This window comes from Aegilops tauschii, chromosome 2 (genome assembly GCF_002575655.3).
Source record: "Aegilops tauschii subsp. strangulata cultivar AL8/78 chromosome 2, Aet v6.0, whole genome shotgun sequence".
NCBI classification, from domain to species: Eukaryota; Viridiplantae; Streptophyta; class Magnoliopsida; order Poales; family Poaceae; genus Aegilops; species Aegilops tauschii.
Window position 1 is genome coordinate 168,334,249 of NC_053036.3, and position 14,554 is coordinate 168,348,802.

A 14,554-nucleotide genomic window follows, 5' to 3' on the forward strand; every position below is an offset into this window, starting at 1 on the left:
CAAAATCTTCACTGTGTGCTTGTTAGCTGAAGAATTTGCGAACGGAACGTTAAAACTTATCTTATCCAAATTTTCGGCTTTGCCGCTCAAACCGTTCCGCTTCCCATGAAATACTTATCTATTCATCCATGATCTTACACGATCTCCACTTCTCAGTACGTGGGTGACACATGTCAAGCGAATGAAAAGGGTTAGGGGCACGTTCGTCCAAAATCTTCGGGCGAATAGTTTTTCACCGTGGCTATAAATACCCCCTCCCCTTCCTCACTTCCTTTACTCCGCTCGACCTCTCTCCAGCTCGAGCTTCTCAAACCCTAGCGCCGCCACTACTTCATCGTCGCCGGTGAGGAAGAGCTTCATTGCCTCGACCTCCTCACCGTCGTACTCGCGCCGGCCGTGGAAATCTTCCCTCCGCCGCCGCCGTAGCTGTCTTCCTCCGCCGAGTTAGGCCGTGGAAGATCTGCACAGACAAACTTCTCATCTCTTCATCACAGTTCGTCGTGTTCTTCGTCCAGGGTAATTAAAAGTTACTTTTACTGCCCTCTTTGATTCAAATGATTACTACAAAATCTTCAAAGGTGTTTTTCTTCAAATCCTCACACACTAAACACCTCACATGTCATCTGTTCTTGATTTTCTCTAAGCAATAAGTTTTCTTCAAGATTCCTCAATTGTGTGGATCCTCGATCTATACAACTCTGGAACCTAAGACAAATAACGCTTAGTGAAATTCTTCAAGACTCATCTGGTCAAATTCCTCAAACTTGTTCTTTTTACAAAACCTTCTGAGAACGCATATGACCTCTCCAAATTCCTCGCAACTATACTCTGTTCACAGGTACTCATGTCCGCTGCTGAATCACTAGGTTCTCATCAACTTAACTCATTTGCAGCGTTCCTCGAAGAAAAGTTGCATACTTCTTCAGAGAACTCAATTGTTCAAATTACTCATCTGAAGAAAATGGCTGATGGAAAGAAGCCACAGAAAGGAGGAAAGAGGCCTGAAATCAATATTGCCTTTGAGATCCCTGATGATATATACAAAGATTATTGCACTCCTGATGAGGCCAAGTTTGGTAAGGAGGACAAGAATCAGCGCAAGGTGCGCATCCAAAGGATTGAGAGGAGATGGGCAAGAGAGTGGAGGGAGTACAGATATGTTACTCCCAAATACATGAAGAAATTCGCACTCAATCCTCCATGCCCAAGACCTCCATTGGCACCTGGCCAAATAGCTGATCCCACCAACCTCAAGCGCGGTGAGGATTATCCTGATGAATGGGCCAAGCGCCAGGCCAAGTTGGCTAGACAAGCCAGAGAAGCAGTGAGGAAATTCAATGAAGACTCTGTTGCTGTCGCTGAGGCCTCTGTCAAGCCTAAGAAAGCCATGTCAAAGAAGCCTGCGCACAAGCCAAGTGCTTCGCCGTCAATGTCCTCAAGGCCAAGTTCCTCAGCTATGCCCTCACGGCCAGAATCCTCAAAGCCCTCACGGCCAATTCCTCACGCTGCTCCTGCTCCTCCAAAGTCCTCAGCTGCTCCGACCAAGTCCTCAGCACCTGTGCATCTTGCCACGTGCTAAAGGACTACAGGCATCTCTATTGCCTCAGGAGCTTCTGCTAGTTCCTCAGTTGCACCAAATTCTTCAACAGGACCCTCTCTGCTGAAGACAAAGACCACTGCTGGACGAGGTTCTCGCCCAAGTCCTCACAAGAAGCAGGTCGCCTTCCAAGTGTCGTCTGATGAAGACGAAGCTGATGATGAGGAACTTGCCGAAATCATCAAAGATAGGCAAGTCAGGGCCGCTAGAGCCAAGGGCACAAATGTGCCTCTGCTTTTGGATCCAAAGTTGATCCTCGACTACATTGATCTTTGGCACAAGGACCCAAACACTCCTATGCCTGATTTCAAGTTGACTCCTGGCCAAAGTCATATGCTGACTGCCTTCATCCAAGAAGAGAAATGGAAATTTGAGAAGGCCAGGCAGATCAAGAAAGCGCAGTACAGGAAGGAGAAATTCCTGAAGAACAACGTTGTCTCTATGAAAACTGACGAACTTGTGAAGATCCAGACTGAAATCAAAGTCCTCAGCGATGATTTCAATGCTTACTATGCTGATTGGCAAGGAGCCAAGGTCAGGTTTGTAAAACTGACTGAGAAATTCACTTCAAAGGTTGCAGCTCCATCGCAACCAGAAATTCCTCAGGCTGAAGCATCTGCTCAGCCGACTGAAGAACATGCCAGCACCGCTGATGACATTCAGGCTGCTGAAGAAAATGTGAGTTCCATGGCTGATGACTGCATTCCAGCCGCTGATGAAATTGCCAGGGCATCCACTAGTGGTGCGCCTGAAGAAAATGAAGAGGTTAGGGGAAACTACATCAGTTGTGCCTGAAGAAAATCAACCACATTCCTTTGTTCCTCCTGCGCCCACTCCAACTCCAATCCTTCTATCTGCATCAGATGTGAAGAAGACTAAGGCTGCAGAGCGTGCATCAGTGAAGAAAAGGAAAGCATCAGCTTCTTCAGATTCTTCTGCTCCGAAGAAGATGAAGTCTATGACCAGCTCATTTGCAAACCCCATTGATGTTGTTCCTATCTCAACCATGCCATCAAAGGAAATCGTCCCTTTTGATGAAGAATATGTGATCCCTAGCGGATCTGATGAAGAAAATCCTTCTGCTGCTACGTCAGAGCAGATGGATGAAGAAATTGAAGTGGATGAAATCCCTTCAACTCCAGCAGTTTCCTCGCCTATGCCTCAGTTTACTGCTGAAGAGGCCGGCGTTGAAGAAATGGAAGATGAAGATGTGGACATTGGCTGTACTACAGCTATGCTGAATGATGACTTTTGGGAAAGTCAGCACCCCAACTCTCCACTCTTCACACCATTGCAACAAATTCCTCAGTCCCCAGCAACTACAGTTCAAATGGGATCTGATGAACCACATGCCACATCGTCTGTCCATGAAGAAATTCCAGCCACTAGCGCTGAAGAAAATGTAAATAAAGAATTGAAGACCGAGGCTGTCACTGGAGTAGAAGCTGAAATTCCTCGGCCTGAAGAACCTGGGATTGCGATTCCTGAGGTAATAATGCAATTGACTGATACTCCTCAGCCCAAGCCAAAGGATCCATTCTCAAAGAAGCACAAATTCAAGGCTGATGATTTCTTCGGCGAGCACGTGTTCTTCACTGACTACAATCCCTATGATTCTGCTCGTCTTAGAAGGAAGCGCTTCTGGACCGCCAGCCGGGCCAACTTCTATTCCTCAGTGCTCTTCAACAAGGACAAAGTCTTCGATCACGAGCATATTCCTCATGTGGACATGGAATCATTGCCATGCTTCACACCTGTCCTCAGTGTGCTTCATGACACAGGCCTCCTCAACTTTTGCACAGACATAGTTGATTGGAATGAAGAGCTCATTCTTCAATTCTACGCAACTCTGCACATCACAGGAGATCCTGACGATGTAAACTCCTGGGTTTTGGACTGGATGACCGAAAACACTCACTATAAGGCACCGGCCTCTGAATTACTTCATGCCCTGCCCATCAGTCCTCCACCTGAAGGAGCTCGTTGTATGTACCAAGAGCTTGAGCTTACAGATCACTATATGCAAGTGCTGATGAAGCCATTGAAACCTGGTCAAGCCTCAAGGACAAAATTCCTCGTGAAGGAATTGCAGTATGTACCAAGGACAGTCTATCGCATTCTGACGAAGACTATGAGTCCAATCAAAGGTCATGACTCCTCTGATGAGGAAATTGTTGGCATCATGAAGAATTTGGTATTCAACATCATTCATGGCATTCCTGTCAATTATCACGATTTCTTCATGAGGACTCTGGCAAATTTTGCACTTTCACCGTTTGAGCTGAAGCCTTATGCACCGTGGATTATGAGATTCCTCAGAACAAGGTCTTCACTCAACTACAAGACTAATTTTCAGAATCACCTCAGCTACTTGCCCCCAATTGAAGTCCTCAAGCGGACCTATTCCTCAGCTGATGAAAAGGGCAAGGCACCAGCTGTTATAGATGAAGGCATTCGTCCATTGGATGGTCAGTTTCGCAAGGCTGCATCTTATTCCAGCAATGATGACTTTGCCACTCATGATTCTGCTGCCCATGCCTCCAAGCCATATCCTCAAGCCACTGCTCCTCGTGTGATGACTGACCGTGAGCTTCTGCTAAGTCTTCACCAGAAGGTGGACTGAAACCATAAATGGGTTAAGCGTCAGTTAGGTTTAATTCTTCACAACATGACTGCTACACATAATGCAGTGAAGAAAAACCATTACTACCTCCATGAAGTCTTCGATCGCACCTGGGCTATTCTGTCACATGTATATGGTGAAGAAGATCTGAAGAACATGGGTCTCAAGGAAGACTTTGACTGGTCTGCACCTCCACCGAAGAAATACAAGAAGGTCAAGGTTCCTTCCTTGATGGCCAGCTCCTATTCTTCATCGCGCGACACCGACGAGCATGAAGACTTGGACGACACTGCAGCAGGCCCTACATCAACAAACGACTCCAACAACGCTGGCGCTCCTTCATCAACTTGATATTCTTCAGGGGCGTTAGTCCTCATTTTCGATCCTTTTGGTCATTCGATGACAAAGGGGGAGAAATTTGAGTTAGTCTTCAAGCGGGTCTATCTTATATGGGCGTTTTTTTTCTTAAGTTAATACTCTCGTTCTTCTGATGACTTTGCTGGATCGAGTTGTAAACTTAAACTCTATGGTGGCCTGATACTTTTGCTGCGTTTTTCTGCATGCTTATTCCTCGTTAATGTTAATGCATGCATTCTGAATTACATCAGTCACCATATTTCATCATGCATTTCAAATTCTTCATATTATATGTCAAATGCGTGTATGAATTACAAGATATAGGGGGAGATCTCCATGATTCAACTCTTCAAGTGTGCATTGCTTTAAAAGCAAATTCCTCACTATGCACATCTTCAGGGGGAGTTCTTCTATATCTTGCAATCAAATTCCTCAATATCAGTATTTACACTTCATATGTTTATCCCCGTTGAAAACTTAACCTATATTGTCATCAATCACCAAAAAGGGGGAGATTGTAAGTGCATCTAGTGCCCCTTAGTGATTTTGGTGTATTGAAGACTTATAGGTTAAGGGACTAATGTGTTTATGAGTGTACACAGGTCTATAAGTCTATGAGGAGTTTGATATTTACAGAGAAAGTCGACTCCTAAAAATGAAGTTCTTCAACTGAAGACTTTGGATTTCTAAAGACTTTGAAAGTGAAGAAATTGGTGTGACCTTGAAGACTTGGTATTCATTCGAGGAACATGGAGTGTGAAGACTTTTGTTTTTATAGTTTCATTTTCTCTTTCTTGAGTCATAGGAAACACCGTACTGTTAAAGGGGGTCGAGGAAATACTAAGGAAAAAATTTCATGTGATGCTCAACTCAAAATCCTACACCTACCAATCCCTTCGAGTGAAGCCATTGGAAATCTCATACTCAGTGACAGAGACGAAGTTCTTCTGGTCTCTGAGGAATTTGTTCTGACTGAGGATTTAGGAATTTGCCAGTGCGGATTGCCTACACAGTGAGGAACATGGTAGCCCTAAGGAATTTGATACACAAATTTCCGACCATTGTTGTGCTATGCGCCAGCTGTCCCAAAATATCTACCCACCTAACGGTCATATCATTGAAGGGCATTTATGTCTTATCATGTCGGGCTGCTCCCTAGGCTATAAATAGCCACCCCCTATAACCACTAGCTGGTTGGCTGCTCCGAGAGAAACTGACACTTGTCATTTGAGAGCATCCCATCCTCCGAGGACTTTGAGCGAAAATCATCGAGTGAGGAAAACCCAAACCCAAACACCTACAAACCCAAGTGATTGAGCATCACTGAAGAGATTGATCCTGCGTGGATCTGACGCTTGTTACCTTTGAAGATTGTGCTTCTTCCAGACGGTTAGGCGTCATGGTCTAGAGCATCCAAGAGGAATTGTGGATCGCCGAGTGACCGAGTTTGTGAAGGTTCGGAAGTCACCTGAAGACTTACTACGAGTGATTGGGCGAGGTCTGTGTGACCTTAGCTCAAGGAGAATACGGTGAGGACTGTGTGTCCGGGACTGTGTGTCCTCAGGTTTAAATACCTAGCCGCTCCAACCAGATGTACAACTGAGACAGCAGTTGGAACTGGTCTACTAAATCATTGTCCTCACCAAGCCTACTGGTTCTATTTCCTCAACTCTTTCATTTCCTTATTACTGTGTTGTGTGCTTGTCATATCTGTGTTTGAAGACTTTGACTGAAGACTTTCTCAATTTCCTCAGTTCAATTTCTTCAGTCTGTTTGTCTTCATCCTGTGTTATCATGTGTTTACGCTTTCAGTACTCTGTGCTTGTCTTCATTTCATCATGATGACCATGCTTGTGTTCTGTTATGTTTACTTCTGAGTACTTATTCCGCTGCAAGTAGTTCTTCGCTAAGGAATTTCCTCACCAGCAAATTCCTCAGTGAAGAATTCATAAAAATCGCCTATTCACCCCCCCCTCTAGTCGATATAACGCACTTTCAGTTATAAGCGCCATATAAGGTTTCGCGGGATAGTGATCTCCTTGGTACATTGTCGTCATTATGTTTAGCATTTTTCAAAATGATGAAGTTTTAGAACAATTGCAAGCAACAAACAATTTTGAAGGGTAATCGTGTTTTTCGTAGGACATCCAAAACTATTTTTCGGTGTTGTTCGTCGTTACAACATTTATAATATATTCAATTTTTTTTGAAGAAAACCAAACTTGTGCCTCCATGCATTGAAATAAAAGTGTATAGTTATAAGCCTAAAAGGCAAACATTACAGCATAGTATGTCACAAAACTATGCTGGCTTAGCATCCACACAAGTATAGGGGATGCAAGACATATCTAACCTTCACCGTGGAAAGAGAAAATCCAACTCTAAAAACTAGTTGATGACGTCATAGACCGCCAACATCGTAAAACGAACATCTGTATCCTTGACTAGGCACACTCTCATACCTCACCACCACTAATTAGACCAGATCCGGATGATGCAATTATTTGGGGGAGATATTTCCCTTGTAGGCCTCAGAATCACGCAAAAAAAACATCTTATAGACGGTGTAGAGGACTCAAAAACGTGGGCCCCATCCTCTGCACCATCACAAAACACCATAGGCCTCGTTTATCGCAAAATATATCCATAAATGTCGGTCAATGCCCATCGAGTGATCCCATGCGACCAAGAAGCCACAATACGAGATCCTTCACGATGTATTGTAATCCTTGCCACCTAAGGTGGCCGCATGAGCATGATGTTAACTTCCTAGGATGAGCTTGCTAGAGCCAAAGTGGATACCAACAACATGCAAACCAGCCCGGATCCTACCTCAGTGAAGAACACATCCAAAGGGGGGTAATGTTGTCCACACCACCATCGTCTTGGCAAGACAAATATAGGCTTTCTTTTGAAAGATTTAGATTTAGGTTTTTGCCATCTCGCAAGGACACCCCAAAGGGAGGCAAGGTAGCGAGGACTAGACCGCGAGAGGTAGAGGTGAATCAAGGATGCTCGATAATGCCATCGAGTGAGGAACGACGCTTGAGGGCATTGCCACACCGACACCGACACATGTTGAGCTAGTCTTTCGCCCAGAGCGTCACGAGGACCCACCATAAACGATGTAACTCTACGGCAAACATAATAACAAAATCCTATCATCATTTATAGCCGTGACAGCCCGAGAACCTAGTTGGTCCAGGGCGATGCCAGGCCCAGGCAGCCGGGATCGTGCCCTCTCGTTCCTTTGTCCATTGTAGATACAGTAACATTGTTCGCTATGGTAGCTCTGTTGTTCGCCATAACGATTTTTTTTTTATGGTTGGGTGGGCAAGAAAAGGATTTGACTCTTGAAGATATCAATTCATACGCCTGCTCCATACATTCAAAAATATTTTTAGTACTTTCTATGAGAATGGATAAATAGAAATGGGTATATTTCTCTTTCTCACGGACCGTGCCTCCGGCCTGGCACGCCACATGTCCTGGGTCATGGAGCGACGCACGGGCGCTGTGAGGTAGTAATCTCATCTCATCATTAATGAACTTGTAGCATAGAAATTTAGTTTTTTCTTTCCAAATTTATCAAAATATGGTTGTATCTTAAAATATGAAGAGGCTAAGTTTTCTCCCAAATACTCCTTCTGTTCACAAATATAGGATGTTTTAACTCTTTGTGAATGGAATGTATATAGACATTTTTTAGTGTGTTTCTTCACTTAGTTCAGTCCGTATATAGTTCATATTAATAAAATATCTAAAGCATATTATATTTGTGAACGGAGCGAGTAGCATTTTTGCACGCTTAATTAGCTACTGGGCAAAGAATTCCCCCCAAAAAAAGCTACTGGACAAAGAACATCACAAGTCTACCTGTCATAATTTTACTCTCATGAAGGCGGGTGGAAAAAGGTGTTTTTTTCTAGCTTTTGAAGATACGAACAAACCGTGGAAAGAAGTCGGACCGATGGAGCTCCGGTTCAACCTGTGCTTGCTTAACGTTCTTCCTGACGCGTGTGCGTGTGACCAAGTATGTTGGAAGCTGTAACTCGATCTTCCCTTTTATCCGAAGAGATTTCCCAACAAGTTCATCGAGCTCTGTAACATATGATTAGTTTGATTTGACGACCTTACTTTCCTGGTACAGTCAAGAATTCGAAGTTTTGAATCACACCAGTCATTTTCTTCCTGGTCCACCGAAGAAACCAAGGAGAGGTGGAGATTACTATAATCTACCTATTGCCATCCCTTCCCTGCAGCAGTGTTTTGAATCTCTGACCACCGGATCTGGATCCGCACCAGTGAATTCTAGATTCAAAAACCGTCGCCGTCCAGCTAGAGAGCTTCGCAAATCCAAACTTCAAAAAATGGTGGCGGTTGCTTGACTCTTTATCAATATATGCTTCACTGCCTCGCCAGAAGAAAAAAAACCGACTACGTTCGCTTGCCAACATTTAACACCAGTCGCTAACACGACGAACAGCCTTAGCCATCGGCCGATCACGCGCAGGGAACAGAAAGAAGCTCCAGTCGAAATTGAATAGTACAACTAGAGTATCCCTCCATTCTTTCTCTGCCGTACAGTTACATGCTGACCTTTGATCCTGTCAAAATTCCGAGTTTCTGAGCCTCTGACCGGACCATCAACCCGGACTCGCCTAGTCAGTTGGCCCCCTTAACGCCGGGGGTGGCTGCTGCATTCTCATCCACGAACAGGAATAGCTCGATCCGGGCAGCAGTCTGGCTGCTCGTGCATGCCACCGAGCGAATGGTCTCCCTGCTAGTACTCCCCAATGCATTCACAGTGACGGTGCTGGGTACGCCTGGACCGTTCGTTTGATTAGTCAGGCGAGACTGCGCAGCCCGCCGGCCAGGCGGCAGGTCCCCGCGATTTCTCCCGCTGCGTGGAAAAATAGAAACAACAGAGACGGCGCCAGGCGGAAGCGGCGCAGAAGGTTCTTGATGCGTCAAGTTGCGCAGTTGCTTGTTGGACGGGGAAACGCTCCAGCGCGCGCAGCATCCGAGTAAGTATCAGAGATCGGAAACGTAGTACGAGTATATTGTAGAGTAGTAGTAGTAGGGTGGGAGGAGTTGACCTCTCTCTTTCTCTGGATCTGCCGGGAGCAGACAGGGAAACGAGACACGGGAGTCGTTGCGAACATGGAATGGAAAGCTTTGCTCGAGGCATGCATGATGGGCTCGTCTTCGTCTTCTTCTCGTATACAAGTAAACCCGTCCTTGTCAGGCACTGGAGCTCGAGAGTGATGATTGGTGTTCCTGTCTGGCAAGAGGGGAGTACTTTTATTGTTGCGAACGAGTCTTGTATCTTCAATTTTTTTTTGGATTAGTGCGTATTTTCACACATCTTAAAAAACAGCGTGTTCTTGGTCGCGTAGATAATAAAAAATCTCAAAAAGAAAGTCATTCTAGCCTTCTAGGTAGGACTCTTGCGCATACGTACTTCAGTTTCAAGCACTTGTTTTAGTCGAGCAAATGCTACATTGTTCTGGACTTTGCATGCGTCTTACCTTGCGAGTCAAGATTGATCTTCTCTTTCCGTACATCAAACTAGGATCATGATTTTCTACCGCATTTCAAACACTAATGCGCTACATTTTTCTCCCTGGAGTACCCAAAACCTGCATCCATCCTTTGAACATGTAAAACAGGCACACTGTGCGCAGAGACAGAAGCTGCCGTACAAGTTCCAGGAGCGAGCCACGACCACCTAGCCCGGGCACGATCCGCCGGCCGGTTGATCGGTGACCACGTCTCAGCAAGGAAGTTGATCACTGACCACAATTAAAGACGACATGCGTCCGGCGAGTCACAGTCTGCACCGGTATAACAAACACATCTCGAACTGAAATTTGCGTCGAGACAGGACAGGAGCTGAGCGCAACATGCGCGGTTTGACTGCGGTTCCAGGTCGCGGCGAAGCACCGGGAGAGGAGCCATGTGGCGTTTGGCGACGGCGCCCACGCTGACCGGGGCGCGCGCGCGCGCGCGGCCGGGAAGGAAGGCGTCCGCGTCATGTGGAGCACGAATTAAACGCGCGCGCGAAGGAGCGGGTCGCCGCTGGGTTAAGCCGGGAGAGGGGCAGCGGCAGTTCGCCGGCGGGTGAAAGGGACGCGGCGGGCCGGGCTCTCCTGCGTGCCGCCGGGACGACAGCGACGGAGGATTCCGTGCCTGCCAAGCTCCAGGATTCCAGTAGAATCTGCGTTTCTCTCTTTTTTAAAACTTTTGTCGGGCCGATGGGGCTCGAGCCTTTGCCGCGGGGACAAGGCGCGTGCTCTGGTTCGAAAGCTTGGAAATGGCAGGGCCGGGTGGAATTTACATGGTCCATTGCCGATAATTCATGCCCCCATTCCAGTAGAAAGATGGGAACAGTGTCAACAAGCCGGTGGATGGACGATTCAAAGCTCCGGCTTAAGGACCGGCAATCTGCTTGTCTTTAGTTTTTAATGTTTTTAAAAAAGTACCATGGATAATATGACCGAATTGTCTTCCTACGGAAGAAGAAGAAGCAAAATCATGGTTGAATTATGAGAAACGAATCAAAAAAATTCCATTAAAATTCAAAGTTTGAGTCTTAATTTTGGTCAAGTCTAAAGAAAGTATAAGGTTGTTCCAAGTTTTATAATTCGACATTCCAAACTTATTCTAGTTCAAGCCTTTCTCCTAGTCAAACTTCTCGCTACACATGTGTTGTCTTTCTTTCCCCTCTTGCAAGGCGACTAGGGCAAAGCCTTTTTTTCCCCTTGATCTCCCCCGGCGAGCCTGTGGGTTTGCCTCCCCTCTGTCTGCCTCTTTGGCGGCCGGTGTGGCGGCGAGAGGAATCCCGATGGCTCAGCTCCGGCTAGTAGATATGTTAGGGTTTTAGGACGACGCTCGAAGGGATGTGCTCCATGGTCCATCTTGTTTGCAGGGTGAACCGCGTTGCTAGCCGTCCGTGAGACGCCTTTCGATCCCGGGTTTGAGGGCAGCTGGCCTTTGTTGCGGCGGGGATAGATGGTTGTTGCGTCCATGGTTTGGTCTTCTGAGTGCAGGCACCGACACGATGCGTTTATGGTGGTGTCTTCCCCATGACCCAAGTTTCCTTTTAGGTGTAGGTCGCAATGGAGGACAATGGCCACGTCGTTGCAAGTGTTTTACTCCCTCCCACCGGTGCCTTGGAGTTTTTTTGTTGTTGAACACTTTCTATCTCCCACTTATGTTTTCTTTTCTCTGTAAATTGATCGCACTTTTAATCATGTATGATTGATGGTTTTGTTAATTTAAAGCCGAGCTCGTCATGCGCCCCCATTCTAACAGCAAGATCATAATCAAGGAGGTGATCCCATTTGTTGCAAACAAATTATATTTGGGGAAGATGTGAGGTGAAATAGGCCATCACCAACTTGATCTAATACTAATACCTACAAAGTTAGATTACGAAAATATCTTTGAGATATTAGATTCTTGGAAAGTGTGTTTCAAAAGAAGATTATAGGAATGGTCAACTCCTATAGTGTCAAGTAAATTGGCCCTTGAGAATCCATCAGAAAACAACTAGGTGGAACTGTTACCTTCTTTTTTTTAAAGGGGATAACCCCTTGCCTCTGCATCTGATTTCAGATGCCTGCAATTATTTTATTAATTATTCTCAAAGACCTTACAAAGTAATACATCAATATGTCTGAAGCCGCCATCTTAGCAACATCAGTCGCTACTCCTATCCAATGATTAAGGGGTGCAGAAAATGTGAGCCGAATATCCAGACCTCTCACCTAAGCCTAACATCTAAAGCCGAAGGCCCCAACCAAGCCATATGCCAGGTCGGGGGCACAAACCTGTCTGATGCACTCTCATAGGTCGTCGCTGCCTTCTTCCATCGATCCATCTTTAGAGCATATACTAACGTATCAACCTTGCCAGGCTTGCTGTCGATGCCACCACGGCGCCAGACAACACCTCCTTCCTACGCGCGTCCAACATCACACAATCGTCGCCGAGGCCCTGCCGCGCCACGCCGCCAAGACTCCACGTGGTCGATGTGTCACATGAAACGCCGCTCCACCGCAGATGTCGTCCACTGGTCCCTCGAGCCTATGTATACCTCCAAGAATGACGCCCCCCAAGAGGGATACGACACAAGAGCGTCGCCATCATCCGATCGACCGATCTAAGGTTTCCCCCGGAGGTGGCGGATAGGGGTCTAGAGCTTCTTCATGATGATGCCTTCAAGAAGGGGACGGCGCAGAAAACGCCGCCATTGCCAGCCTGGCAACGAGCCAAGAGTAGGGTTTTCACCCGGATCCGCTCGAGGAACCTCCATCCAACCTCGTGTGCACGGGACCGCCACCGCGCATGGAGCAGGCCGCACCGGCCAGATCCGATCTGACCGGAGGTCAGACCACACGTACAGCCGATCCATCCACCAGGCCCTCCATGCCACCACCGCCAATCCGAGATCCGACTGGCTGCAGAGCCGCCCGCCGCCGCCGCGCCGTAGGACCCGACCAGTCGTGCCTCCACATGCCGCGGCCCCACCCCACCCCAAGACGCGGGAGAGAAGGAGAGACCCTCGCCACCGCTATCTGCCCTCGGGCTTAGCCCGGCGGTGGTGGGAGGAGAGGAGGGAGTAGATTGGGGCTCGGCAGCGGCTAGGGTAGCGGCCCGCCCGAGTCACCCGATGCGGGAGCGACCTTCAAAATGGGAGAGATTTTCACTTCCCAGCCTCAGCACCAACTAGGGATGCATACAAATATTTTAGTATAAGTACCATGTCGATTCCAGGAATTGAATTCGGGTCGTTAGGCTGCAGAACCGCATGCCAAACCACTGAGCCAAGGTTAGTTATCTAAAAAATTGATCATAAAAATATATACTTAGTTGCCAAGAATTTGAGTCAATTTGCATTAACGGACAACACGTGTTGTTGGGCTCACCGGCTCACATGCAGACCCATATTACTTTTCTGCAGATGGAAATTCAAAATCTTCACATTCTGCACCCCTCAAATATGAAATCGATCCATGCCAAATGAAATTTTGCACAGTAAATTCCCAGTATATCTAACGCGGTGCCTTGACTAAATAGTTTGAATCCATGTGGTTTACTGTTCACCTGCCGTACAGCTACCACTGTAAACATCAAAGAAAAAAAATAAGACATAAAAAATATTCTTCCGCCGCACGTACACACAGTAGTACACATGTATAGCTTGCGGAAAGTGGGGAACAGATCGTGATGTGTGAAATCAACACCACTGAGCAATGAGTCACACACATTAGGTCCTTGTGATTTTTTAGGCAGGCCGATTGCAGTATCACACTTCAAAAATGTATAGTGGTGTTTTTTTCTTGAAGGATAAAATAAATCCACGTTGTTCCCTAAACTTTTTTTCCTTCAAGAAATGAACTCAAACTTTTTTCAGACTTACTTAACCCTCTAAACAATTACGTTTTGGAGTAGTTTACAAAGAGTCAGTTTATGGAATAAAATGTCAGTACTGAAACTTCTTCTCTTTTTTTCGAAAAAGGGTTTCCCTCTGCTTTATATTATAAAGCACCAACACCAAGCATCCAACAAGTCATGTTCAGAGTACAAACAAGTGTCAAATCATCGCTGGGGGCACAGCAAGACAAGCCCCAAAGAGAAGAGAAGAACATATTGACGTGAATGATAGTTTAGCTACCAAATGTGACCATTCATGACATGTGAAAAAGGCAACGTATTCTTCAGTATACTTTATAGAACCTTTTATGGAAGATTTTACGTAACAGAAACCAGTTGGAGGGTAAAATGCTCTAGGATGTGATCGTCCAGGGTGTTAAATGATAGAGGGGAAAGTGAGCCAAGATATTTTAGTTACAAAGTTTTGTTCTTTACGTTTTCCAAAACAAGGTTTTTCTCGACTTCCATTTGAAGAAATCATCGTCTTCAAGGTTCATGTAAAAGGTACAAAAATAACATAATATCAAAATGCCAAC